Source organism: Copadichromis virginalis, linkage group LG6 (assembly GCF_057382275.1).
Source record: "Copadichromis virginalis isolate Kocher_CV1m ecotype Utaka linkage group LG6, C_Virginalis_male_GT1.1, whole genome shotgun sequence".
NCBI lineage: Eukaryota > Metazoa > Chordata > Actinopteri > Cichliformes > Cichlidae > Copadichromis > Copadichromis virginalis.
Window position 1 is genome coordinate 25,772,132 of NC_140623.1, and position 13,754 is coordinate 25,785,885.

A 13,754-nucleotide genomic window follows, 5' to 3' on the forward strand; every position below is an offset into this window, starting at 1 on the left:
CAACACTGGTGTATAAATATAAAAGGAGGCACTTAATGTTGGATTGTCTGACTGCTGAGAAAATGGCATCGGAAGCACAGAAAGATCTACCTAAGAGAAAAAGTACATCCGTTTGCAGACTGTCACCTTGACTTATGTGTAGGAAAATGCGCTGGTGGACACAGATAGAAATTTCTCCCTTCACATATCACGGAACACATTAAACATTACAGTCTTTTTGAGTCACTATGACTGCAATGCTGCTCAGAGCCGTGATGCGTATAAAATGTCTCATGACAGATGTCCACACTGATATGGGAGTATTTGTCAGCAAACACTTTTGTTAGATATTACATTTTCACTTCTCCCTGGAAACAAAAAAAAATCTAAACTGAGGAAGAGATTCTCTTCAAAGTTTACTGGGATTGAGGAAGCACAGTGGTGGTTATTCAGTGCTAGAACATTACCTGGAACATTATTACATAAAAATCAAGACTTATTACTGTTCTCTGCAGGACTGAGGCTGAGCTTTAGTTTTCAGTTTGCAGGGCAAAATGGTTTGAATCCTAACCCTCATCAGTTTCACAGAGGAAGCTATAATAATCCTTCATGTTATCAACATATGTTAAGGACTTATTCTGGAGTAAACCTGCACCCACGTGAATTGCATCTGCCATTTTTACAATGAGATTCGATTCAATGAAATGCAACCAGTGTTTCGTGATTGCAGGGCGACGTGGATATTTTTTGCACTGACTCAAACCACAGCTGTTGCATTTTTGATAAGCTGCATCCATCACTTCTCCAAAATAGCATAAAACTGATGATACAATGAGCTCCAGCAGGATGTATGGGTGGTGATTTTGAAGCAATCAATGGGGACAGCAAAGGTAAACACAGTGCTAAATGTCAGCTATGGTGATTGCGCTGCCACAATATCACCTCGGGCGGGAGACCCAAATAACCAAAATCAATAATCTAATCATTTCATATTCAAATCACGCAGGGTAGAGGTCTGGATCTTATTGCAGTTTCATATCCCTGGTGTGCTGATATATTCCAATCAACAAACCAGAGCAAGCAGATGCATTTAAAATAGAATGATTCAATGAGGCTGGTGGGTGGTTCACAATGTCTGAAATAAATGTCTATTATTTTCAGTCGGCATTGTTGAAACACATGCAATATGCAAATCTACATGTACATATACTTTATTTGTTATCGCTGCAATATAATCGACACATTTGAGTATGTGTAATAACAATGTAATGCCCATTTGTGTTAAAAAAAATTACACATTAGTAAGTACAAATTGACAGAATAAGTTATTTTTATAGAGTTACAAAGTTCAAATAAAAGAAACCCAGGGTCTGCAAAACTATTCTCACTTGTTTCATCAATGCTTTATTGTGCCAGTAAGAAATATATGATCAAAAATTAATCTTATGCTGCTCAGATCTTATATTCCGGTTGTAGCTAGAAGTCTTCAGCATCGATTCCCTTTCATAACTGTAGTCATTCTGGACAGATCCACGTTCCTAAAACATGAACTGAATGTGAGGATTACATTTGGATCCTTGTGAGGTCTGCGACTTTCTTTACAATAACTGAATACACACAGCACATTCACAGCATTTAATCCTCTATGATAATGGATATATATGTAGATTTGAAATGTGAAACACTGGCACGCAGCAACAGGTCTGCTTTTAAACTATTAACTAGAACAGTAAGATTTTAATCTCTGACCAATGCGTCTTTTCCAGCTGTTGCTTTCAAAACGCATTAGAGTGAAATAAAGCATATTTTATGGTTTAGATGTCTGTGTGTGTGTTTAACCGTTGTCGCGCTCCCAAAGGTATCAAACAAGTCTGCTTGCACGAACAGAGTTACAATAACTCGTGGTTTTTGTTGGAATCCATGCTGATGCATCCAAATAGAACAACAAATCTCTACAGTATACGATAGGGATAATTGAACTGGTAAACACACACATGGAAGGAAAACATCTGCGAGTGCATCTGCTCATCATCATACCAAGCCCGTTGGAAATCTGCATTCTCAATATAGTCTACTTTATACAATTAGCACTGACTCATAAGCAAAACATCCCAAATAGGAGAAGACACAGTAGGGAAGAAACAGTGATAGTAACTGCCATAACTTGTTTTGTTTCTTCGCACAAATAAGACGGCTTATCCTTCCTGGAATACGGTGGCCTTAAATAGCTGCCTTTTTTTTCCAAGTTGTTGACTGAGAGCATCTCTGTGGGCTATTCCCTGTTGTCAAGTGTGTGTGTGTGTGCGTGTACTTCTGTGTTGCTGGGGGTTGTACCAATCCACTCAGGTGGCAATGTATTTGTGCTTGTGAGGGGTATACATGTGGGTCTTTGTGCATTTACGTCAAAACCGCATGTGTATTTGATTATTCTGTAGGTGTGTGTGTGTTTGCTCCCCAGGTGCACTCGCTTGATCTTAGGAGGGATGAAAGAGTGCATAAAGGAAAGAATGATACTTTAAGCACAGTAAACAGGATGCAGAGCCACCAGACAGCAGCAAATATCAGACAGCAAACACTAAGTCCAACAGAATTTCTCCAGACTGTCAGGTGTGAATACACCAAATCAGCAAAGAAACTGTAAACAATCAAAGCTGAAATAATGGCTGAAAATGTAGCACGTTTGTAAGCTATCAAGTCATGCGCTTCATTTAGCCTGGCTCGTTGACTGGGAAAGAACTCGTTCATGTTTGCCTCAATGGCTGAGCAGGAAAGAAGGGTGGACCACATCCACGCATTAACTCAGTCACACCTGGGAGCTCGTTCAGCACAGCCGCACAGTCTCACACTACCGAAGTCGGAGCTGCTCCACCGAAACAGTTAAAGGTTAATGCCCATAGGTCGCAGCCCTGATGGTAGTTGTTGAGGGATTTAAACTGCCGGGATTTTTCCAGCTACTGTACCCATACAGATTTTAAACCGTGACCTTTCAGTCACAAGCTCATTTCCTCTGAGCCTATCTGTCACTGCGGGTCAATACGTGGCTGGTGAGGATAAATGCAGAGATGGTGTAGACATGGTCACGCAGTCTTTTATCATATTTTTTAACATTTTATTCTTTGTTAATAGATGAATGGAACTGCAACTAATGATGATTCATTATCAATTATTTACAATACGTTATCTGTTAAAGAAAAGCAGATTTGTAATTTCTCACAGTATGAAAATATATGCTGAATAATGCTGAGTAATTCATTGCATTCGACGAAAACACTTCATACGTGCAAAACGAAACAAAAAATATGCCTAATTATTTGATGATTTGCTCATTTGATCCATTTACAAATAATAATTAAATTTAATTTTGCTTGTTTTAGCATTTTTAGTAATTCAATGAAGAAAACAAAAATGTGTTTATCTAATCTTACTTAATCTTGATGAAATTCAATAATATATCTTATATAGCCCCATTAGAGAGAAAGAACTCCATCCTCATCTCCCAGGTCTGGAACTTCAGAAACATCTGTGTCACATCCAGCCCTGTGCATATTTTTCCGAGTATGCATTGGATGCGTGGGTTTTCGTGTGTCTGTTAGTGTGGAATGTGTACACAGAACAAGGCTGAGTCTAATTGAGCAAGTCCATCTGCTGATTTTGGAAACATGGCCTCTATCTAACAGACACAAATGGTACAGACAAAAACACACAAGCAAAGACAACACACATGCGCGCGTGCCACAAGTGCCTGTTCTCAAAGCCTCAACTTGGACCCTGGATAATTTGCACCCATTTTATGGCAGCTGTGTGGACCGCATTGACTGGCATGGTTTACAATATGGGCCCTATTGTCTTCGAATAAAGGCCTCTCAACACAAGGCAAAGGTCACGTTATAAGACAATGAGCCTGCACTCACTGGGTGGCAGCAAGGGAGAGGAGAGAGAGACAGTGTGTGTGTGTGTGTGTGTGTGTGTGTGTGTGTGTGCATATGGATCTGTGTAAGAGAGATTGAGAGAAAAACAGAGAACAGAGACTGATTTGTGTAAGTGGTGTTACAGCTGGAATTTGAATTATCTTTGTATTTTTCTCAAATTTGTTTTTTTCTTCAATCATAAACTTTCCACAATATATTTTCTGTGTCAGGTTTCCAGGTGCAAAGCTTGTCAAGACTGTCACTTTTCTTAAATTCAGTTTCACACTTGATATTTAATGTTTGTTAACTTTGTAATGAGTGACTATATTGTGCATGACTGCACCGTATCTCGCATTCATCTGCTTGTTTATCCAAGCATTCTGTTTGTGTACTGCTTTGATGTGTTACTCAGTATACATGTAATGACTGTTTAACCAATGACACTTCACGGATATGTTTTCAGTCTGCACTCTCATTAGAAATGTGGTGATTGAAGGTTGTGTGTTTGTTCGTGTGGACCAGGAAACACCTGTTTGACGCAGAGAAAAAAAAACACATCCCCCATACGAACAATGATGTATCCCATTTCCTGTTGTTCTTTCTTTTTTACTTATTGTCTCAGTGAAATAAAGACAAAATGCGGCCTTGCTGTCACAGAATTAGATTTCAAAGCAAGCATTCAGAGCCATGTGAGAGTCAAGGAAGGCAAGCATGCAGAGTCACAAAGACCAGACAGGAAGGGCATTGAGGTGGTCACACTCACATATGCTGCCTACACAATCAAAACTCAAACGGGCGTGCACACAATAACATTCTTAATTACACAAATGTTATCATGGCTTGTCTTTTATTTCATATCCATGCAGTCGGAAACTTCAGTGAAATGACAGATTAAACTTAACAATGTGACACAGAGACCCTAAAATAAGGGAAGCAGAAGGAGTTTGAGAGAGAGACTAGCCTCATTCTCATCAATTCGATCAATAACAAATAGGATCCCACATGTAAACATGACCTCAGGGCTTTTTTACAGCAAGGATGCAATATATTTTTTCCCTGAGTAAAAAAAAAGAAAATGTAAAAACTGATGGCAACCAGGATTCTCTGATAAGCTGTCAGTACCCAGGAACTGCACCCTCCTCGATTACCAATAAACTGAATGTGCAATTCATCAGCCCAACTCTAGGAGACAGTATTTCTAATTAAAAGGAAGCTCGTAAATTCGACATTTTACAGGTCCTGCTCAGCTTGTAAATACACTGTAAATACCCATGCTGAGTGGCTTCATGGGCAGATGAAGGTCTGGATTTGTGGCAAACTCCAGCTGATGCCTTCAATGAACACCAGGCTGATTGCAATTAATTCAAATTCACTTTTATTCCCAATGGGCTAACGGAACCCACTATCTTTACATATCTAATTCTATTCCTGTTGCATTCACTGCATATTGCGTGTTGGTCTGTATTCTTTTTAAAGCTTAGTTAAATCTGATTGGATTAGCAGTTTCAGAGGACGCATTTGTTGGGCCAATTAGAGCACTTCCTGGCACAGATGGAACCATGAGACCTCCGGGGAGAACACTGGGTCATATTTGGATTTTAAAAAAGCATAATGTATACTGTAGAGTCGGCAAAAACAACGCACCAGGTGTGTGTACATATGCGTGACTATACCCGTGACTTAAAAAAGCCTGCTGTAAATAAGAACGAATTCTGAGTCAACATCCCTGGTTAACCACTGTTTAAAAATTGTTACAGTGTGAAATAGTGTGCATTTAATCTTGATGCACAAATACAGACACGCGTGGCATTTTCTTACCTGTTACTGGTGTACTTTGCTTTGTCAAAGTGAAATGAAACTGGTGAGAATCACATCTCAGTGCCAGCCGGATGTTCCAGTTCTGCAGACACGGGGGAGAGAAGAGGGAGGGACACAAAGGGAGAAAGGAGGAGAGAGGAAGAGAGAGAGAGAGAGAAAACGGTGGGGGTTATTCGAGCTCAGTGAACTGAAATCCCTGTCATTTTTTACAATAGAGACAGATAGCTATAATATGTGGTGAATGTGGGGTGCAATGTGAATAATGCCCCCCCCTCCAGATTGTGTGAATAGCCATAACCCACTCTACACAAGAACCAGACAGTTCACAAGCCACTTTTACTTCTGATTGCTTGTTTAGCATTCGTGTGTCCTTGTATGTGCATACACGTGCACACGTGTGTGTGAGTGTGTGCTCTGTCTCATAATGACCTCTTAAGTGTCAGGGTATCAAAGTCTATAATGGTCTGTCTATGCACTCGCTGGCAGTTTACAGCTAAAAAGCTCTCTCATGCCATGATAACTGGTTTATATGGGTGGCATTTCACAGCCAAATGCCAGAGACACTTTTCAGAAAGGGAAATTGTTAGCTCTGTTTCCAGAATTCAGAGAGGCAGTTATGCATGGTTAGTGTTACATATCTTTTTTTAATTTGTTTTTTGTTCTTTTTTGTATTTGTCAATGCATCTTTGTTTGTATTTTTGTTTTCACATCTTTCTCTCGCACACTCTCTCTTTTGTTATTATTATTAAGATTAGAAAAACCTTTTTTTCTTTTTCCCTTTTCTCTCTCTCTTTCTCTTGCTCTCCACCTTCATTTCCACCTATAATCCCAACTTCTTTCGAGATAAACTTTGTACCAATATAACCAACCTCAGTGTGTGTGTGTGTGTGTATTTGTGTGTTTGTGTTATTACTCTGTGTACAGTGTCTGAAATCGCACATGGTTTATTTATGGGGAGGCTGATAAAACGAAAAGCAACAGTGTATATACTGTTTTGACTTGAATTTTCTTTTAGACAGTCTTTATCTGTGTGCATTTTCACTGTCATGCAAGACATTTGTCAGCCGCATTAACACACATCCATGCAACGTGTGAAACCTCTGTGGAGCGCTCAGGCAGGGCTGTGGAACTGGGTCTATCAGCCAGTAAAGCAGGCCATGAGCAATGTCTCTATGGTTGGGTGGGCAAAGACAACAAAAGATGGATTCACTGTTCTCTGTTAATGTAGTTGCATGTGTCTCTATGTATTCATGTGACTAAAGTGCAGGAATAGTGCTACAGACAACAGAGAACTAGTGAAATTACGTTTGGTTTTAAGCTCCTTCGACTATCCATCACCCTCATTCGTATCTCCCTTAACATGTTTAGTCACACAGAGATGATCAAGAATGGTGGAATCAGCAAGTAAGGAGTGTTGGAAGAGGGATCGAAAAGAAATGGGATTGAATGTAAATGTGAAGTGGTGAAAGACCATGTTTGTGTAAGCAAAACAGGGGAAGGGATTTTTTCATTACAACTCATAAACAGTAGCAAGTGCAAAAGAGGAAAAAGAAACAAAGATATAGCCAGCGCAATAGTGAGAGCACACAACACTGGTACACCACCAATTTGTTGCATCCCTACAGAGGAAGTCTTAAATAAAGTCTAATTTAAGTTTCCATGAAACACACAGGGAAAACTACAACTAGATAAAGTATATTTTTGGTATATTTTTTCCTTGCAATCACACTAACCCTGTAAACACTGGAATTACATTCACACTAAATGTAATTTACTTCCTATTTCCAGTGCCATTATAAGAAGTAATGTTCCCTTATTTAATTTGGAAAGTAGGTATGTTTAGTATGTGTTTGCTGATGGGCCCATAATAGAGCTGGTACCTGAATCAACACGTAGGATAACTATACCAAAATTCAAAAAATGTAACAGTTGCTTTCTGTAGTAGTTACCTTAGGCAACGTAAGTACAGAGGCTGTATTGTTACAAAACTAATGGTGGCAGCATATGGCTACAAGCATTGTATTCTATCGTTGTATGCTGAATAAGAAGGGCTGCCACAAGGACAAGAAAAACTGCAGATAGCAGAGGAAAAACGACATAGAAGACTGAGACTAATGCAGCTGTTGTGATAGCTCCATCAAGAATTGAGTATGGAAGTGCTTTGGGTTCAAGCAAATGACCAAGGTGTGATAAGCTAATTCATTCACAAAAAGAACTGTACAAACAATACTATTGTGCTTTTCAAACCAAGGGAAGAAATGATTCCACTTTAGGGAAGCACGTAAATTGAAAATTGGGGAAGCAACCAAAGAATTGAATCAGACTAGGAATCAGTTCATCTTTCTTACGCAATCCTGAAATAGCTCTTTTATTTCATCTTTTTTTTTTGAGAGAGAGAGAGAAGGAGAGAAAGCTGGCATCACCCTAAAGTCAAACATGTTCCAAAGGCTAAGTGCTAGCTAACTTCAAATGTTTAAGCTAATGTAATGATGCTAACTTTATACCTCAGGGTAACAATATAGGGCAGTTGAAAAATTTCTAGTTTCTCTCTTTAGTTGCTGGTGAGTGTTTCAAGAAAAGAGGGAAAGGGAAAAGATTTAAAACAGTCTGAGTACACTTAAGGTGATAAATGCAGGACTTTGATCAAATGAATGTAAGAGGGGCCTCAGATAGAGAACAGTTGTAGCTATAGCTTCAGGCTAAGCAGGGGGACTGATCAAGAGGACTCTGGGGAGGGGGTGAATGAACAATGGGTGGATGAGGTTTTTTTTAAGGTCTCAAGGCTCAATGTCTTTCTAAAAAAAAAAAACAGAGTAGATTCTACATGATAGATGATCCCCATTTTCCCACAGTAAAACAATTGTGTTTTCTATTATGAGAGGTAGTGGCTGTATTGATGTCCAGTGTCATCCCCATTATTCATCAGCTCTCCGTATGTAATTAGGATGATGCTACAGTATGCTTTCATGATGATTTTTTTCATGTATTACGCTCTGTAATTATGCTTTAAGCGACCAATTGCATCATAACACAATGGAAATTGTGCTGATGCCTGTTGGCGGAGATTTATGGCAAATCCAAGCCATCCAAGGCCTTTCTTTAAAGGGCGGAGTCCCCTATATATTCATTTTAAAACCGCAATTCTCTTCCTGTCCTTCAGCAGACTCTCTATAAGCACGGGGAATGTGGAGCAATAGTGTATATGGTTTACCCAGGCGTAAAATTAAAGACTCTTCTCTATGTGGCCCACATAAATCTTTGAAAGAGGGAGGGAAAGAAAAAAAGGGAATCAGGAACGTAGGTGTACATGATAAATAAAACTGGTTGATTTGTCCAGATACTGTGAACCGCTGAACTGTAATCAACTTTGCTTAAGTCTGGACAATGAGATATTTCAATGCATGATTGCACAGACACATTCAGACATTTCAGGACTTGCATGCACCACATATATCATTTTAACCATTATACATAGCTTAGAGTAATTCCCAGACATATGTTTTCACGCAGAGATTGGTTTTAAAAGACCAAATATAATTTATCAAACACTTCCTTTACTCTAAATATCCTCTTACACTCTTCTAGGTCCATGTACTGAATGTCATCTCATTTATCACACATACAGTCTGAGTGAGAACCAATCAGAGGGTTCAAAATGCATGTAAGCACACTTAAAGAGACTAAGAGTACAATGTCTCACATGGTTAGAAAATAGACATGCGGTGCATGGAAGCTATTGCTCCAGGCCAGTAAGTCGTAGTGGTAGTCATCTGTCTTTCGCGACACTACCATGTATCATGTAAAACTGAGACATGGCAAAAAAAGCGTGGTGGTTATATGTCAGATGAGTAGCACTGAACTGGATAGATTATTTTAGGCTCATATACGATGTGTGAAAGTAACCTAGTAGGTTTAAGCTCAGTTCTTGATTATTTTCTTCTTATTATTTTCTTTTTCTTCTTCAACCTTGGACAGAGTAAAAGGCTATATTCACATTCCGCCCGCTCAATAACACTGGGACTGAGACAAAATGCCGCAAATAATGTAAACATATATTATCAAGGCATTGATCATTGCTACATCTGCTAATATCTTTGTTCCATCAAGAATGACTATCTAGTCATCCTTGCCCTTCTTCAGCCTATCATACTACACCAGCAGCTAAGCTCCAGATCAATACTCCCTTTCATTCACACTCCCAAAGACTTGGAATGAATATGCTATTCGATATCAATCATGATCACAACTGTCCCAATGAACAAGCACAAGAAATGACGGTTTTGTCTTTCCTTGTCCCTTTTTCTTATTTACCATCAGATGACCAGTCCCATCAAAGTGCTTCAAGTCAGATCTTTCAGCCTGGTTTATGCTGAAAGGAACCAGATGAACAGGGAGTGGAAGATCTATGTAATGCAGTTAAAGTAAAAGCTCAGTAAGCAGGAAATTTAAGAGGGGCCTGGGGATGATGGTATTACAGCAGACGCTGATTGTGGACAATCTGCTGAAGAAGGAAAAGATATGGAAAATATCACTGCATGCAGTATTGTAGATATAAGAGACTCGCACCTCTCGAAAAGGATGAACTGAAACTATTTAACAATATGAAATCATTTAAATGTGCAATAAAGTGTAAATGTTACTTGTAACAGTAAACAGTGCTCAAAAAACAATGAAAGCAGAATTCCCCTTCTATTGTCTTAGCACCTGAGTCAATGAAGGGAACCAACCAGTCCTTTATTTACACCAATGAATAAGCCTTTAAACAATCCTACTTGCTGTAGTTTCCTCCATTGATAAGAAATGCTGTGTTATACGATGGCGCTGAGAGATTTAGGCCCCCAGCATTGTGATGACCTCATTGTTCATTGCCCCATAATTCAAATCTATCCGCTGTGTTGCATCACATTGTGTATGACTCATTTCCATGCAACCTATTCTCTAAACAACCACGGCCTCCTCAGCACGCTATAGTCAACCACTCAAACAACAAAGCAGAGAAGTTCCCATCAATACTGTGGCGACTGGCTTGACACTTAACGCACACAACAGCAAACAATGTTTAAATGAACTGATGGGTGATGGGTGCTATTGTAAATGATTTCCTGCAGAGACCAAAATAATCGGCAGACCTTTGAGTGGGCTTCTTACAATCACTCTGGCCTTGTACACTGATTCTCTGCTCGGCTCCCTAATGGCACTGTGTGTGTCACTAAATATACAGCTGCAGGCAATGTCTATGGACGTCTCTGTGTGAGTGTGTGAGCTTATGCATGCGTGTGTTTGCATACAAATGTACGTGTGTTTAAGAGAACCAGAGAAAGTGGTCGGAGCTGATGTGTACATTATTAATGTGTGTTCAGAGTATCTGCAGGAAGAAATTCATGTGTATGTGTGCATTTCTGTTGAGTGGTGACAGCTCTGAGTGGTGCACGGGGAGGTGAAACACACAGAGGAAATGTGTGAAGATACGTAGACTGGAAGGACAAGCTCTCGCTTTGTAGAATAATAATAACAACTTCATAGTGAATGCAAGCTTTTAAAAATTGGTGGGCTGTGGACACATTTAAAAAGTAACAGCTTAGTCATAGACATTTATTGCAAGCTATTGACTTGTTTGACATGACCAAAGGTTTCAGCATCTTTCACTCAGTTCTTCCAGATAATGTCGATACTGTTTTTTTCAATATTTTACCACACAACAGATATCATTACATGGAAAAAGTAACTATATCCATGTCTTCAGATCCTACTATTGCCCCCTTCAGTTGAAATATGTTTAAGGGTTTGATTACACCATAAATATCCTATAAAACTCAATTTCATCTTTGCAAGCCATGGTGATTTCTCTATTGTCCTGTTCAACTTCAACTTTCAGACATATCTTCAGTCTTTGATATAATGCAGAATTCATAGTTGAATTACTTACTGCAATCTAATAATGCCAAACAATTCTATCTGTCCAGAAAACATAGTTGCAAACTGCCTTTCTAGTTTGGGAAAACCATAAAATATGATTAGCAACACACCCTCTTTGACATCAATAGTTACTTGTGGAGCCTATAAGATGAATGTTTGGCCTTCTTGGAAGCTTCTTTCTGGATGAACACTGCACTGCTGGGATCTGTTTGTTAGGGCTGCAGTATACAGGACAAACTCTAACAACTCTGAGCCAGCTATAGATGAGTTTGAGTGATGACACTATAACAAAGACTCTACATGTTAGAGGTTGGCCAAATTGGGATCCAAGCTGAAATCTTGATTCTCATCCTGAACCTTGTGTGATGAATCTAGATGTCAAGTTTATGTTTAATTTGTCTGAAAGCATCATCTTCATATTATTTTATGCATTAATACTGTTTCAAGTGTTTGTTTGTCTAAATACGTTCACAAGGTCAACAACTTTCAAGGGCTGTGCGCATCTTTTCAAAGAACTGTAGTTTGCTGGCTTATATCAAATTTGGAGAGTAAAGCAGAAAAAGCCCAAAGACATAAACACAAACATTAATTCTCTTTATTCTTCTTTGAGTTACTAAATTTCCAGTCATTGTAAACACACTTTTCAGACTGTTACCCATAATAACGGTGCACAAACTGAATAAATGTACCATGAACAGCCTCCTCTCTCCTCTTCAAGACAGCACTATAGTGTGCAACCAATAAAACCATGTTAAATAAAACTCAATTGTGACAACATAAAAGTTGGGTCTCAAATAGATTTTACACTGACTCAACAAACAAGACAAAAAAAGTCAACTGGTCAGAAAAACGTATACACATCTGGCTTTGAAAAAACATAACTGTAAAATCTGACATTGATTTTCCCCACTTAAGCACCTGAAATTGATTGCTTAAAAGGAAAGATGGTGCAGTGCAAGCCATCAGCCTGTTTACATTATTATAACGATGATGGAAAGCGTAGGCTATTTTATGTAATGTTCAATCTCTTTAGGAGTTTTTATGTTTGGAAGGTAGGGAAGAGCCAGAAAACATCACCACAACACATATTTATATTATCATAATAAATGGCTGAGGGGTGATCATTCTTAAAATTGATTTACACTGATTGATTTCTCAATTATTTTTATCCCACTTGAGCCTTTTCACAACCCAAGGTCCTTGGGCTTGTTTGTCTGTTATAAAATTGTTGATTAAAAACAAAATGCAATCAAACCTTAAGGCTGGTTCAGGGGTGCATCAAAGAACATATCACTTTTTATCCATATGTCAACGAGGGACCCTGCTGTGTCTCTGAACGCTATCAACTTAATAAAAATTGAAAATTAAAAGAAAAGCAGCAACATCGTGGTTCTTGAACATGAATCATACTGGATGTTTTTCAACATATTCTAGTCTCATTTTAAATGGAAACACCCATAAAGCTTCCTAACTAACGATTCTAGCATAATGCATATTTAATGTAGGAAAATAGCTTGAAACTGCCAGAAAATAGTCAAAATATCAATGTTTGGCATTTTTCTTGAAAAATATCTTAGATAATACGTTAATTTTCCTTTACTGAGGGGCAGCCTTTCTCAAAACTGATTTACACTAATTGATTTCTCAGTAATTTATCCCGTGTGAGACATTTCATAGTCTATGGTCCTTGGGCTTGTTTGTCTGTTAAAAAGAAACTTTGATTAAAAACAAAATGCAATCAAACCTTTAAATTGGTTCAGAGGTGCATCAGAGAACATCATTTTTTTTAATCCATGTGTCTACTGACCCTCCTCTGTCTCTGAAAGTTGCTAACTCAATGAAAATTGAAATAATAAAAGCAATAATATCAGGTGATTTTTTTTTTACCCTGGAACATAAATCAAACTGGCTCTTTTGCAACACGCTGGGGTCTCATTTTATATGCAGCTTAAAGCTTCCTCACTAATGATTCCACCAAAGTTACATATTTTATGTATGAAAATAGAGACTGGAAACTGCAAGAAAACACTGATTCTGGTTTCCTGATGTTCACTGACCTGATTTTAAGTGACCGCCACATACTGGAAACCCACATTTATTAATTCACTATCATATTAGCAAAGAAAATCAAAG